This window comes from Leptinotarsa decemlineata, unplaced genomic scaffold, assembly GCF_025532065.1.
Source record: "Leptinotarsa decemlineata unplaced genomic scaffold, Ldec_3_MD MMD2_tig00000010_RagTag_RagTag, whole genome shotgun sequence".
Classification (NCBI taxonomy): Eukaryota; Metazoa; Arthropoda; class Insecta; order Coleoptera; family Chrysomelidae; genus Leptinotarsa; species Leptinotarsa decemlineata.
In genome coordinates, this window is record NW_027412538.1 from 9,648,658 (window position 1) to 9,665,231 (window position 16,574).

The 16,574-nt window shown below is 32.9% G+C and overlaps 2 protein-coding genes across 2 annotated transcripts in view; one reads left to right on the top strand and one right to left on the bottom strand.

The window, feature by feature from the left end:
• The window catches only part of LOC111508743 (activating signal cointegrator 1 complex subunit 1), a 144,668-nt gene that overhangs the window by 111,527 nt on the left and 16,567 nt on the right, over window positions 1-16,574 (bottom strand). The gene's annotated exons all lie outside the window — the stretch shown is intronic.
• The window catches only part of dgo (ankyrin repeat domain containing protein 6 diego), an 80,912-nt gene that overhangs the window by 573 nt on the left and 63,765 nt on the right, over window positions 1-16,574 (top strand). The gene's annotated exons all lie outside the window — the stretch shown is intronic.

The window sequence follows — 16,574 nt, forward strand, 5'->3', positions numbered from 1 at the left end:
TATTTCGATTAAGTTTAGTTTTGCAAAGGCGATTCTAATTTCGGTTGAGAAATATAAAAATTGCTTTTTTGTAATCACTGATATTTAAGTACATAAATGAATTATTTTCCACATATTAAATATCAATGTAACGTCAATGGAATGTACATTTAGAGAATATTATTACCAGTAACGCGACGGTAACGAATTCCAAAGAAACCGTTGTAAAAGCATACAGACATGAATATAATGTATGGTAAAAATTACTAAGGATTCACTGTGTATAAACAATGAGTAATTTACTTATGAACTATTCAACGTGCATAATAATGCATAATCAATACCAACAGGAACAAAATATAATATTGTGGTCCAAAAAAAGGTAGGTACTTAATTTTTAAACATCCATTAATTGGTGAGGTAGGAAACCAGGGTTTCTGTTACAGAATTTGTTGATATAAATATAAAGAGATTAGGATAATCTGCACTCAAAATGAAGAAAATACCCAAATGAACCTGGTTTAAGTTTTACTTTGATGGAGAGAAACTTAGCCAGACATATGAAATCAAAGTTTTACCTAAGTTAAGAAATTCTGGGATAAATACTTCCACACAAGGACAATACAATAATTGTGAAGGGCAGGTACATGTGTATTCCTTTCGGAAAACTGAATGATTTTCAAATTTACTCCTGTGTAGATTTTGTGCCCGAGACCCAATTCAATTAAGTATGTGTTTGAAGATAATGCCGCAATGACTTTTTAATAAATATAATTTAAGCTACATATTATGTAGGTATAACATTTTAGATTTATTACCTGTGTCCATCCGTTTTTATAAAGTTTTTCTTATTGAAATTTTCATTCATCATAGAAGATCCGTGGATCATTAGTAAAAAGGCGGGAAAGCTATTTTTGTAGAAACATTCAAAATTAGAAAAGTAGGTGTTTTACTCGGTGGTATGAAAAATTGTTAAGCTGCATATTACAAATTAGGACATGATAGTTTGGGCAAACATGAAAAACATAATAATTTTCCCGATTTGGACAATGCAAAAATGGTAACGGATGTAGGCCCCACGGCTGGCGTCAATATTTTGATTGGCTTCCGGGTTTTGCCGTAGTATTCTTTGGTTATAATCCCCAAACGTTTCAACTGCAACTGCGGCAGTCATCTTCAGTGGCGTTGGAGATTATAACCAAAAAAGGCTATGGCAAAACCCGGACGCCAATCAAAACATTAATTTGCAGTGTTGTTCTGTAGAGATAAATTGCTCTTATTGCACAACAATCTGTAAGCAATTGTTTATACAATTCATCGAGAAAAGAATGACCAATATACTTGTTGTTTTTTGTTCATTACTTAACAAAGAACAAATTACGTATAAATAGTTGGTTGAATTACTTTATATTGAAGATTTCTGATTTTGTGAGTATTACTTTCTCTGCTATTATACGATATACACTCAAAAAAAAAAGGTATCATCTCGACCAAAATATTCAAAAGCTAGCGCTATATATTGAATATCAAAATCATGATTTCGAAATAGGAAAATGACTGCGATGTTTATTTGGATTGACATATTTAGATCCTGATGAAGTTGGAGACTGTTTAGCGTTCGATATATTTGACAATTTACCTCGATGTGATGAATTACAAAAACATTATGATTATTTAATTGAAAATTTTATTGATGATAACTCTCATTTTCCACCTTTTCTGTGGGCTGAAGCTTCAGAAAAATTTTTAATAACTACGAATTCATACGAATCGATCCATTCAAACTTGATGTCGCATTTTTGAGAATCTTATCCTAATTTGTTTAAATTTATAGGTATATTGAAGGGATTTTATATTGAAATATACAGTGCATTTCTTTAGTGCCTCCCCTTTATTTTTTGAACGGGTCAACCGAAAAAAATTGAAATTTGGGGTAATGAAATTACTGCATGAATACTTTATTTTGAAGTGAAATTGACAGATGAAACTTTCAAGATGGCGACTGGGCTTCATCTGGGAAAAAATCAAATGGAAAAGGGGGTCTTGTTACACATCATTTTGAAGCTCACGAAAAGGTACTTCACAACCCTAGAATATGAAGTCAATATCTTCACCTACTACAAAATAGTGGAACATTTAACAATTTCCTGAAGACAAACACATTATTATCGATATTTCTAGAAATATTCCTTTTTATCTGCCATATGGCAATTCCAACAACCCGATAAGGTAGTAAATCCTGTACAGTCTAATTATTCCGTCGCGAATGTTCGTGAGGTCTCTCCTACTGTGTGGAGAATTTTGAAGAGGAATAGGTATCGTCTTCACAAAATTAAAATGGTACATCAGATGACTCTGATCGAAGAACATAATTGAGCGAAATCATGACGGAAACCATTGCAAGGCATTCTACTTACCTCCACAATATTTGTTTTAGTGCCGAATGTACATTTTTTTTAACGGCAATGTTCACAGAAAAAATTGCCATTACTGCAGTGACACCAACCCTCACCTTTTCCGGGAATATTGGGAAACCATATTGTAGGACCTATATTTATTGATCAAAATTCAACAGGAGAACTGTATTTGAAAATGCTGGAAACTACTGTTGACCCTCTCATCACTGAAATCGTCGAAGCGAATCGTAATGAATTCGATATGGATATTGTAAGACACTAACTACACCCCCTGTAACCCCATCCATCATCTGGATTGAAAAAAATCATATCTTTTGAAAATTTGTGCTGCTGGGAATATTTTCACATGAAACGAAGGTATTAGGTGTATTCTATGATACCTATGTAGTCCTCTATTTTGTCGCGGAAAAATACACCCCCTGTAACCCTCCTACCATGAATGAATAAATATATCTTTTGAAAAATTTGTGCACATTTTTCAAAAGATAGGACCATAAAGGTATCATAGAATACGCCGAATACCTTCGTTTTATGTGAAAATATACCTAACAGCACAAATTTTTCCAAAGATATGATTTTTTCAATCCAGAAGATGGATGGAGTTACAGGGGGTGTAGTTTTCCGCGACAAAATCGTGGACCATATAGGTATCATAGAATACGCAGAATATTTTCATTTTCTGTGAAAATATCCCCAGCAGCACAAATTTTTCAGAAAATAAAATTTTTATAATCAAAATGATGGAACTAGTTACAGGAGTTGTTTTTTTCCGCGATAAAATCGATGACTGTAAAGGTATTATTGAAAACGTTGAAAACTATCGTTTCATGTAAAAATTTCCATCGCTGGCCATGAAATTATTGTTATAAAAGACAACTTTTCATGGCTAGCAATGAATTTTAACGACCAATGGTGGCTTGGCGCACTCCTTTCCGTTAATGGTGAATTCCCCTAATTCGTGGCTGAAACCCATGGCTGCCTTCACACTGGTCTAGCACTCAAAGTGCTAGAACACTTGAGAATGGTGTAAAAACCGAAACCTTGGTCGTATTAATGTCAATACAAACTAAGTGGAAATTAGACAAAGTATTTTATCCCTATATCTAATTGAATAATATTTTAAATTTTATGTCGGAGATCCAAAGACCTTGTTGAGTTACAGTTTGGCCACTTGTGATATCGCTTAAAAAATAAATACCCCAAGAATTTGTTCTGAATTTTCTCTAGTTCTTTCATATAGGTTTGGTACTCCGCAAACCAAATAATGCAAGCAAACTCCAATTTCGGTCTTACCAATGAAAAATAAAGTAATTAAATAATGTCTATATTAGATTTATTAATTTCGATTTACTCATCAGTAAGCTCAAGCTCATAGGATTCGATGCCATTTCTATCAAATGGATGACCAGCTATCTCACAGGCCGATCACAGAGGGTCAAACTGGATGATTACCCATGGTCATCCCTAAAAAAAAACAATCTCAGGTGTACCGCAGGGAAGTATTTTAGGACCCTTGATGTTTTCAGTGTTTATTTTTGATTACTCCACTTTCTTATCACAGTGTCAAGTACATCTATACGCAGATGATATACAGTTATATTTGTCCTCTCATAACACCAATACAGAAAGTTGCGTGGCCAATATAAACACAGATTTGCACAAAACATTCCTTGATTTGGAGTATCATGGACTGAAAATCAATCCAAATAAAACTTTGGCCTTATGCATAGGGTCTGAAAGACAAATAGTAGAAACTCAGTGTAACTTTAGGCTCACTCTCGATAATGCAGACATTGACTGGGTAGATGGTGCTAAAAATCTTGGCGTAACCATAGATAGCTCTTTGTCTTTCCATGAACATGTGACAAACATTTTCAAAGTATCATTCTTCAAACTCAAATCGCTATACAAATTCAAGTGTCAGTTATCAGAAGAAATGAAACTCAGGTTAGTTAAAACTCCCATTTACCCCCATATCGAGTATTATTGTTCGGTGTTTTCCATTTTTTTGCCGCAATTTAACAAGCAGAAGTTACAACGTATACAAAATGCTTGCATTTGCATTCTTATGCTGTATACCATATGGTAAACATGTCAAACCATTTTTGTTAAAAATGAAGGAGCTGAATGTGAGGTACCTACAGAGTCCCATATTTGAGAATATTTTTTTTGTTTAAGTTGCTTCAAACTAAAACACCTAGTTATTTATATAGTTTATTAAGCAGGCATTCTGACATACATGTTTTTCTTATAATAATAATAATAATTTATTTAGCCACTGAGGTACAATTTGTACATATGGTATGTCAACAGGTACTATTTATACTAAACATATACATTTAAAATATAGCAAGTAAGTAAGATATAAAGTTTAAAATCTCAATGAGAGTTTGTTAGTATACTAAACAAAATAAAACTCAGCTGAAGTTGCCATCCAGATACTCTTGTACATTATAAAAACATTTTTCAATAAAAAATTCCTTAGTACTTTTATAAAAAATATTGTCTGATTTGGAGTTTTTTAAAAAGTTGGGTAGTTTATTATAAAACGTAATAGCACTATACTGGGGAGAGTTTTTAAATTTAGATGTGGTGTGGGCTGGTATTCTCAATAAGCTACCATGCCGCGTGTTATGATTGTGGGACGATGCATTGGTTGCAAAAGTGGATAGATTTTTTCTCGCAAAATTAACACATTTGAACAGATAAATTGATGGTGCCGATAATAGTTGCATTCTGACAAATATCGGTTTACAGCTATCTCTATATTCCATATTGAAAATCAATCTTACAATACGTTTTTGTGCTACAAATATCCTATTAAAATCTCTACCAGTACCCCAAGACATTATATTGAGTGAAATATGGGAATAAGCCATAGCGAAATAGATTGCCAATCGACCTTGTTGGTCAACACAGTTTTTCATTTGCTTGATCGCAAAATATGCTTTATTTAGTTTTTTACAGACACTATCGATGTGTTGATCCCAACTTAATGTTTCATCCAAAATTGTTCCTAAAAATTTAACTTCGTTTGCTGCATTGATATTGATATTATCGCACTGAGCTAATTCACTTATGGTACCCCTACTTCTATTATAAAATTTCATCGATACCGACTTTGAGGTATTCAGAACTAGACGATTACGATCACACCAACTTGTGAACTGGTCTATAATCAGTCTAACTCTTGTTAGCAAATCATCTGTAGTAGGTCCAGCGACTGTAATGGTGGTGTCGTCAGCGAACATAGTTAAATAGCAGTCACTCATATATTCCGACAGATCATTGACAAAAATTAAAAACAATAGGGGACCAAGAACAGAGCCTTGGGGAACCCCCAATCTAACCTCGCGTTCATTAGACATTGAATTTATTTGCTTTACAATTATGCTAAGACCACTCAAGTAAGACTTAAACCATAGTAGTATGTTATTAGGCAAACCAAGCACACTTAATTTGGTCAACACAAAATTAGTTGATACCGTGTCAAATGCTTTTGACAGGTCAAAAAACACACTGATAATAAAATAATTTTTATCAAGTTTTTCATAAATATGACTGAGAAAACAATAGCTAGCTGTTTCAATAGAATGATTTTTCCTAAAACCGTGTTGGCAGTTTGATAGCAGGGTATTACTTTCCAGATAGCTGATAATTCTGCTAGCCACTAATTTCTCATATAGTTTGGAAAGTTCACAAAGCAGAGAAATTTGTCTGTCGTCTCTACTACCTTTTTTAAACAACGGTAAAATTAGAGCTTTTTTGAATTCATCAGGAAAATATCCTTGGATGAATGATTGATTGAAAAGATAAGTGAGTGGGTCGATTGTAGCATCTATTATGCTCTCAATAGTACTCATAGATAGATCATCAACGCCTGATGATTTTTTATTTTTCATTAATTTTAGGGTATCATGTATCTCACGTTTAGTTATCGGACCTTTTTATATTTTAATGAAATTCAACCCCTTATAAATCATAATATTCATCAATTTAAGAAAGAAATAAAATCACAGATGCTTACTGCTCAGTGCTAATTTAAAAGATTTATAATTCAATGTACGGTAGTGCAATGAAATTGTTAAATTGACCAAAATAATTTTCAGAATATTAAAAGTTATTATCAACTATGAGGTCTATTATTTTTTTCTCTTCTCTATCATTGTTATGATAGTAAATAAGTATTTTTATAATTATTTTCTTACACTCACTGTATAATTTTTGGGAGGGGTGGAAGATAGCCTTTGGCTAACCCTTTTCTTTTTTTTCACAAACTACACTTAAACGATTTGATCTCCACTAACTTTATTGAAAATAATCATAACATGTTTCGCTAAAACATTAGCTTTTTCAAATGATTAATACTTTTCTTTTTATGTATAAATGTATTTTTTATGCATAATAAACGGTATTATTATTATTATCATTATTATAAGTTTGTCTAATTACCATTACATATTTTACATTCATATTTTGTTGTGGCTATTTTGTCAGGTTGTATAATATCAAAGTAAATGACGAGATAGTTGAATTTTTTTTGGTTCAGGATGATTTTTTGCTATGGAAATGAAATTATTTCTCTATCAACTATCAGCTGAATATATTCGTTCTGCACTGATAATTTCAAAATAATGACTGAAATGTGATAGTCTCCATTAAATTGAAACGTTGTAACATTTAATATGTAAACACCTTGATACAACACCGTTATTAGTTCCGCGTAGGTAATAATTTATGCTGTTAACCGTAACCACAATTGGATAATGAATATTATTTTCAGAAAACTTTTTGTTTATGTATTCCCGAGTACTTGCGTATTTTTAAAAAGTTTTGTTTTTTGTCTGATGTTACAAAACACACCTGCAATCTGTAATATTGCATTTTTGTGGTCGTTGTTTTATCATGTTCTCAATCACTAATTACACAATTATCAGTGTATCAATCGTTATTGATAATTACAAAATGATTTTAAAATGATTTTCGATCGATTAGATAGGGAATTGATTCATAAGAAGTATAGGTGCGCTGTCTGTTAAAAAAATTAATTTCTCAAAAAACATTTACTTATTCATCAATTTCTATTTCGTTTCATTCAAAGTAGTCCCCTTCAGATATAATACACATGTGCCAGCGTTTTTCTAACCCTCGAGCCAGTCCTTATATGCACTTTTTGGTATGTCCTTGGGCTCTTCTAGCTTATCGGTTGTTATCTTCTCAATCGTCGCAAAACGCTGTCCTTTCATGGGTATTTTCAATCTTGGGAATAGTAAAAAGTCGCTGGGGGCTAAATCTGGTGAATACGGTGGCTGAGGCATAATAACGGTGTTGTTTGTGTCAAAAAAATTACGAACAAGCAAGCAATAACAAATGAGCAGGTGGATTACCATGATGCAAACGTCGTGAATTGTTTTTCCATGATACCGGACGTTTTCTTTCTATTGTTTTTCACAACGGGCTCATAACTTCCAAGATAATACTCCTTGACGACCGTACGAGCACAGTAAAAATCAACCAGTAAGTCAACTCCCACTACTTTCATTCATAAATCAACAAAGTTCTCGGTGACCTCGAAACGAAGTGCGGAGCCGATTTCGTTCTGTTACGATAGGCGTGTGTTCATATAAAAACGAAATTTAAGGATATTATAGAAAATTTTGTGGTAAGTTTCTCATTCCGTACGGGGATTTCACCGGCTCTTAAAAAACCCAACCCACACATGTGTTGATATCGCCGTCCGGCCAGCCCGAGCAAAAAAACCGGCCGTTGACTATTTAGAAAAATGTTCACCGCGGTTTTGAATGTGTATTTTCTTTTTGTTTCATTTTCTTTCTCTCTTTTCTTGTATAACATTTTTCTGAAGTGTTGATACATATAATGTAATGTGTTGCAAATAAGTACTCATGTGAAATAACAAAAAAAGGAATGTTATTGTTTTGACCCACAATTATTTTACCGTGAGTTCTGATTTCGTTAATAATGTCTTTTTTACATCTCTCATTTTCTAGTCACTTAATAATAAAACAAACAACAAAACCCAACTACAAAAACTGAAAATAATAATAACAACAGCGAATAAACTAAACACAATATCAATTTCCCACCGTTTATTATAACTAATCTGATGCCCGTGGAACCATTTTTTTTAATTTTTTATTCACATATAAATTTCATGGTTTGATATTTTAAATTTCAACATGTGACGCCACAAAGCGTTTGACCCCTCCCCCCGGCCCTTGTCACACTATGTCAGAATTTGATTCTCTAGCTCTGCAGGAGTTGATTTCTGAGATGGCATAAATAATAATAACTATTGAGTTTGGCGTGTCTACATGACATGACAGAACGGTACTGGATGGAGCCTGTAAAGTCGTCAAGAGTTCGGATCCCTTTCTCTACATGGTCCGCGACCATGAGAGAAAAGGAATTGAGTCATTTCTCTTTAGAGGGCAGTTGCCCGAGCATCTGATGAACTCGGTTCAGTTTTCGACGCTAAACGAGGTGGTCACAACTCTGCCACCGAGTTGGAATCCGTTCAGTAAAAGGCTCATATAAAAGCCGCAGAGATCACCTCACTTCTGCGGCAACACAAGGATAAGCCAATGCATGGGGTCTTCTTCAATAACATTGGAGACCTTGGCTTATCAAAGCGCCTGACCTTCGCTTTTCTCAGGTCGACTAGGCTGAAGTCGGAAACTGAGGGGTTCGTCATGGCCTGCCAGTATGGTGTCTTCAACACCTTAGTCACCGCAGTCGCGTGATGGGTATAGAGGTTCCTGACACAAGGTGCAGACCCTTTCGCGAGTCGTCCGAGACCCTAATGCACTTGCTGTCAGCATGTCCAGTATATTGTGGTCTCGGCCTATATCCATCCACATAACGCTGCCTCAAGAGTGGTTTATTACCACCTAAGGCACTTTTACGGTATTGCCCTACGGTGTTGCCCTACGCTCCGGAGGATATTGAATCCGTTGTGAGAAAGAAGAAGTGCCGAATTTATTGAAACTATACGTTCCCCATCCTCAGGCTCACATCAGCTAAAAAGCCTGCGATTTTCTCTTCGAACTCCGCAGACTCTATCCAGACTATTCTGTCAAGATGGTTGTTGTGATTATTAAAGTCCTTGGTGGAATGACGCCCGACCAGCGCAAACTTCGGTGGAAATAATAATAATAATAATAATAATAGGCGACTAAAGGTAATGGCGATGAGTGCAAAAGCACTTGCTTCACGTAATAGGAACAATACAATTCCAAGAATTTGGTAAAACACGGGTATTATATAGAAGTATGAAGTTAAACTTATGAAATTACTAATAGTAAAAAGGATATATAAGAGTTTAAGAGTTAACTATCGTTAGTCGTAATTTCAGTTACACATATGTATGTAAATAAAAGTAAGACTTTCGAATAAATGGAAATATATTAAACACTGGCCGAGTTTATATATTATGAAAATTTTTTGCCAAAAAAATTATCCTGTCAAATTTGTCTATTTCTAGTCATGTGTGTCGAAATAACCAATGAAACCATCATTACACTGATAACTACCCATGGATAGTTTTCACGGGTAGTTATCACTTATGTCATGACATTGCTAAGCAACCAACACAATAAAGTTGTTTGACATTTCAGTAATTCAATTTATTTCGAAAATGTCACTTCCTCGCTTTGGTGTTCATATTTGAATATTGATCAGGAACATCATAACCAAATAATCAATAGTATGCGTGGAAACACCTATGCAGTAACCGAGGCAAATACAGCAAGATCAACGGAATATCATTATACGAATTGTTCTTTTAATAACTGTGTGTTCAATAAATAATTTTGTTCGAATTGCAAAAAATTTTCTCACCGAATATCCCTCGAACATTGATAAATAACTCATAATTTGATCACAACTTCCTCAAGCACGTTATTTTAGGTAACATCCCTCCGCCTTCGGCGTCGGGATGTTACCAAATAACGTGCTTTCGAAAACTGTGATAAAATTATTTCGTTAGTTATCAATGTCCTTGGGATATTATAGCTGAAAACTCTTTGTTATATGTCAAGCTTTCGGTATATTTCACACCTTCGTCAGGACAACTACAATAATAAGATTATATATCTTGTAGAAAATATATAAATATGGAGAACTTACTAACGTGAGAATAAAATATAATAGTAAGTTCTCCATATTTATATATTTTCTACAAGATACATAATCTTATTATTGTAGTTGTCCTGACGAAGGTGTGAAATATACCGAAAGCTTGACATATAACACAGAGTTTTCTTTGTAACAGCCCAGCTATTGACTGCAACCTCACGAATTGAACCGATTTATAGTTAATCCAGTCACTAATTATTCTACTATTCTACATACATAGTGAAAAAATGACACAATGAATGGAACACAATAAAATACATAATATACATACACAAAACGATTATGTACACTGAATTCAAGTAATTTTTCTATCAACAAAATCTGAAGCTACTATCCTGGTTTGAAAAAAAAAACAAGTAAATCATTCGGAAAGTACGAATTTCCTCAGAAATAGTATTCTACAGTTTCAGAACCAGGTAAGTATGTATATGAGTGTTGGAAAATTGATTTTTGTGTCTGGGGAATAGCATGATCATTTTTTCTGCGGGTGTTGTACAACTAGGTCAACAAAGCGAAATTTCTGTTCTTAGAATAGTAATGTATGACAATATTATAATAAAAAGTTGAGGAATATCAAAAACTTGTGCTTCGCTGAACAGAGTTTCAGCTGAGTAATAAGGTGGTTTCGACAGTAATAATTTCAGGAACCTGTTTTGGAGTACTTTTTTCGAACTGACTTCTTGGGAACCAATGTTATTGGATGTTTTTCAGCTATAATATACCAAGGACATTGATAAATAACGAAATAATTTTATCACAGTTTTCGAAAGCACGTTATTTGGAAACATCCCGACGCCGAAGGCGGAGGGATGTTACCTAAAATAACGTGCTTGAGGAAGTTGTGATAAAATTATGAGTTATTTATCAATGTTCGAGGGATATTCGGTGAGAAAATTTTTTGCAATTCGAACAAAATTATTTATTGAACACACAGTTATTAAAAGAACAATTCGTATAATGATATTCCGTTGATCTTGCTGTATTTGATTCGGTTACTGCATAGGTGTTTCCACGCATACTATTGATTATTTGGTTATGATGTTCCTGATCAATATTCAAATAACACCAAAGCGAGGAAGTGACATTTTCGAAATAAATTGAATTACTGAAATGTCAAACAACTTTATTGTGTTGGTTGCTTAGCAATGTCATGACATAAGTGATAACTACCCGTGAAAACTATCCATGGGTAGTTATCAGTGTAATGATGGTTTCATTGGTTATTTCGACACACATGACTAGAAATAGACAAATTTGATAGGATAATTTTTTTGGCAAAAAATTTTCATAATATATAAACTCGGCCAGTGTTTAATATATTTCCATTTATTCGAAAGTCTTACTTTTATTTACATACATATGTGTAACTGAAATTACGACTAACGATAGTTAACTCTTAAACTCTTATATATCCTTTTTTTAGTTTTGTGGTGTGAAAGGTTTCAGTAGTCCAGAATTTTCATATGTGAGGATTGAATATATATTTGTTGGGTGGTATATCGAGGGTTATATTTTTGGGTGGCCCACTGTAGTACGTTCCTGGAAACTTCAGTTTATAGGTTGTGACCAGATTTCAGGTTTGGAGAATTTTCTTGCATTCTTATTACAGTGTTTGTTATGATTGTTAGATTCATCTCTCAATTATTCCTATAAACTAAATTCAGAAAAAGTTAATGAGCAAACAGTGTCATTCTAAATCATTTGTTAGTACTGTAATTCCGTTAAAAATAGAGGAAACCTGGCATACTCTGCTCGTCACCGATTTTACAGACACCAATTATAACAATAAAACGGGAATTTTGAAATGTTTATAGTTTTCTTTTGGAGCTTGCATCATTCTTCTTTTTGAACCCACTAACAAGTTAGATTTTATTAGTGTCTTCCATAAATAAGTTGATTGGGATTTTAAACTTTTTTCAGGCAATTAAGGACTATAATTGTGGCAAGTGAAGTAATAAAACTCGCAATTTTGCACTAATTAAGTGAGACATATTGAGTTGATGTGTAGATTAGTTCAAGTACCGTGAAAAACTTTTATAGCTAAATAATTGAGATATTATTTCCTAGATTTGTGAGTCATCTGGACAGTTTTTCAATTTAGGATGATTGAAGGTATTTTATTATCGAAAACATTATTGTAGTGCAAATGATCATTCAATAATAATAATAACTTTATTCGTCATTTTGATCATCAACATGATATCAGACATGTCATAAATAAAAAATATATAAACAATAATAACGTTCTAAAGTATAAATACAGATCGGACACTTAAGACAGGAACTTAACTAAACATATAAAATAAAACCCATACACATATACATAAATATACATGAAAGTAAATGAATCTTTAACTAAGGTAAAAAATAAAGCAATGATCGTCATAACGGTGAATTCCTTTTTAAAAATTATTTTATGCTATAATATCCCCTATTGGTTAATAGCTCCTTTATTTGTTTTTTAAATGGTATAATACGCAGCTCTTTGATATTTTGAGGCAATATATTGAATAATATTATGCCGAGCGGTTCTACGTAGTAGATGAACAAAAAGCTTCTAGCCCAAAATCCCATATAATTTCTTATGTGGCTACATTTTTTGCGATTTTTATGACATCCGATCGGAACCTTGTGGAACAGCCAACTCGTTAATTTCGTAGACGAAGCTTTGCGACATAGTCTTTCTTTTTTCAATTTAGCAATTGCATTGCAAGACTTTTAATGTTAGTTTTGTCAACTTCCTCATTTTGAATATTTATTTGCAATTTTGCAAATTTATGTTATCGTTGATACCAGTTATTCCAGGGTCAAACAATCAAGAAACTCTGATCAAAGTATTGTTTCGAAGGAATTTTCAATAATATATGCGGGGCAGTTGAATTCGGAATTAGGAAATATTCTATTTTCAAATTTGAAACATATAATTTCATTATTTCAGATTAATTATTTTATGTGGGTAATTCGAGCAAGATATACAAGGTGTTTCTTAATAACATGCTGATATCTAAGAAATTTATTCTTGAACCCATTTTGAGAAAAGCTTCATATGACACGATTAACTTTTGAAGTACAGATTCGTAAAGTAAAAAAAAACGTTTTGTATATAATAATTTTTAACTTTTGTATGATTAAGATATTTTTTAGTACTCATCTTCAGTGAATCAAACGTCATTTCCTTCTGTATAAAGTAATTTTTTCGAGTGGTTTGCGAGGGGCATTTTATTGAATCATTTTAGAGAGTAAAATACATCACTACTTTTTCTTAAAGTTAAAATCATTATTGAGTCCCTCATTCTCTTCTGAGGTCATCTGATCTGATTTTTTTTCGTTTGCCTTACGGTTTTCGCATAAAAAGATGAACATTTAACTTTCGGTTTTTGAAATCAAAATGGTTCAGTATTCTGTTTTGGTGTTTTGATTAATAGTGCAAAAAAATAATGCATTTTTTGGTCTGATATTTCGTAGGTAAGTTAATAAAATATTCGTATATTTACGTTCGAGGCCATGAAAAGTTACAGAATATTATGGATTTTACTAGCTCGAATTTATATTTTTAAAATTATTTTATGCAATTAACTTTAAAATTATACTAAATAACTTACAAATGCGCACAATGGCTTGCTATAATGATAAATTTAGTATCTGAATCAAGAAACTATTCTCTGCTAGACAATTATTTTTTCAAAAATAAATTTCACATGGAACTAGAGTTTCCATGAAATTTCATATCTTTTTTGCAATCTATTCCTCATATGAATCTATTAAAAACACTTTTTCCACACCAGAACAAAATTAGGGTCTCTCGACTAACGTTTCGATAACTGAGTTAGTATCATCAGGACATTATTAAAACTAAAATCTAGGGTACCTATGTTAGTGTTTTTATATGTATGTGAACTAATCTTTACCCACCGATCTTCCATGAATAGCGACTAAGGTCCTATTTCGTATTTAATCCTATTAGTATCAGTAATCCCAGATACCTATAAATCTGGTAAAATTAGAATATATTAGGGATAGTCATTAACATAAGAAAAGAGTGAAAAACAAACAATATGACAGAAAATTAGGTGGGTATTAGGTATTAAAACAGGTATAATGGTAGGTAAAGGTTAGGATTTTACCTACCAATGTAACAATTCAGCCAAGATCACCTTGAATTGAGTTTCGAAAAAGTAAGATCCTATGGGTTGCAATAATAATCCTACCGCCAAATAGTTCAAAGAAATAAAGGGACCAAGGAACAAGAAAATTGTGAGCCATTTGGAATTGAGGAATAGTTTTAGTGGAAAATGTATGTGTGTTCCAAAAAGTATCCATATTGAATTGTTCATCGGACATACAACGAATAAATAAAATTACAAATAACATAATTCAGAAATTAAAGATTCTAAACAGCTTGAATTGCACGATTTTGCCAATTTATCTGAAGTTAACAAGCAAATTATTATCATTTCACAAATCTGAAAACAAAAGGTATGGTCATGGTGGCAACACTTCGAACAGTGGTAAATCTGGTAACAATGATAAGTTTGGCAGGAGTGGAGAACGTCAAGTAAACATTAGAAATGTCATAATGTATATAAAAAACGTGAAATAACACGTGTGTTTCCTTTGAGCAATCAGTGTGAAACTAACTACTCTTTTTATTCCAAATGTCAAATGTCTTGTTGTCATAGAACATTACATATGTCACAGAACATGAATATAATAGAAACGGACTTCCTTTTTACATAACAAAACGTGCAATTCGGCCAATTTGTGTTTATTTAATTTTTCACCTTGAAATGCGTAAAGTATCCGAGTTATGTTGTTTTGGTTTTGATTTCCCAAATTGAATTCTCAACAAAATATTTAGAATATCCTCGCTCATTTCGAGTGTGTGGTAAACTATCAGTGAACTTCTAACGGAACGAGGATTTGTTTTTCATCATGGTCGATTCAATGTTCACTTCCTGACGACAACACCACATGTGCTTGATCCATAATTCTTCTTATGTACATATGATTTATAAAGATTATTTTATTCTACAGTTTATGGCCCATAAAGTAATATTCTAATAGCATAACGTAACTTAATCATGACTTGAAATAAAAAACCTGGCTTCTCTCCCTTAAAAATATTCTGGGAGAACGAAAAAAGTAACTTTGAAGATGATCACTTGATGACCGAAACACGTATCCTGGTATTGTGATAAAACTCCATTATTACACCAAAGGTTTCCAAAATATACTATATTTAAATAATGTACGTTCGTTTTTTATGGAATGAATCACTTTTTGAAATGTTTTGTATTTCAGTTAATTTGTTTGTTCCAATTCCATTTCAATCGGTAAATGTTTCAGCTCACTGTGATAGTTTAGATTGAAACAATGAATACTAGAGAAGTCATGTGTGCTAAAAAAATAAACTACCTGAACTTCTTGAACCGATAGTTTATATTATCATTAAATCAACGCTTCTAATACCCACTCAAACCATTCAGGAGGTTTATCTTTAATTAAGTTGATGGTTTAGTTACACTGAAGGAATACTTGTTTCACGTGGCAAAACAATTTTGCAGTCAGTATGTTACTTTTTGTTCGAGAGCGGAAGACTAGTTTTGATACTTTGGATAGGTAATGATCTTCCGAGAGAGCCGTTTTCAGCGTCTCTGCCATGACCTACTTTCTACCTAAAGTGGATTCAAATTGAACTGATAACACTCTCAAAGTATAAGTTATATCAACATTATTTATGATTCTTACAGGCAGCGTGATCAGCATTTATTACATATTTCCATCGAATCGTATTGTTCTTCTTCAAAACGTCTATACAGGGTGTCCCAGAATTGACTCAACAAGCGACATCTCCGTTATTTGTTAGTTGTTGAAGAAAAGTAAGCTGGTACGTAACTCAAACCGTAAATGATTTTATCTTTTTTTATCCAAAATTCACATGAAGTTCTTGAGAGAAGATTGATCTATCTGTCTATACCAGAGGTTCCCAAACTATTTTTAATGGTAGACCTGAATATTACTGGA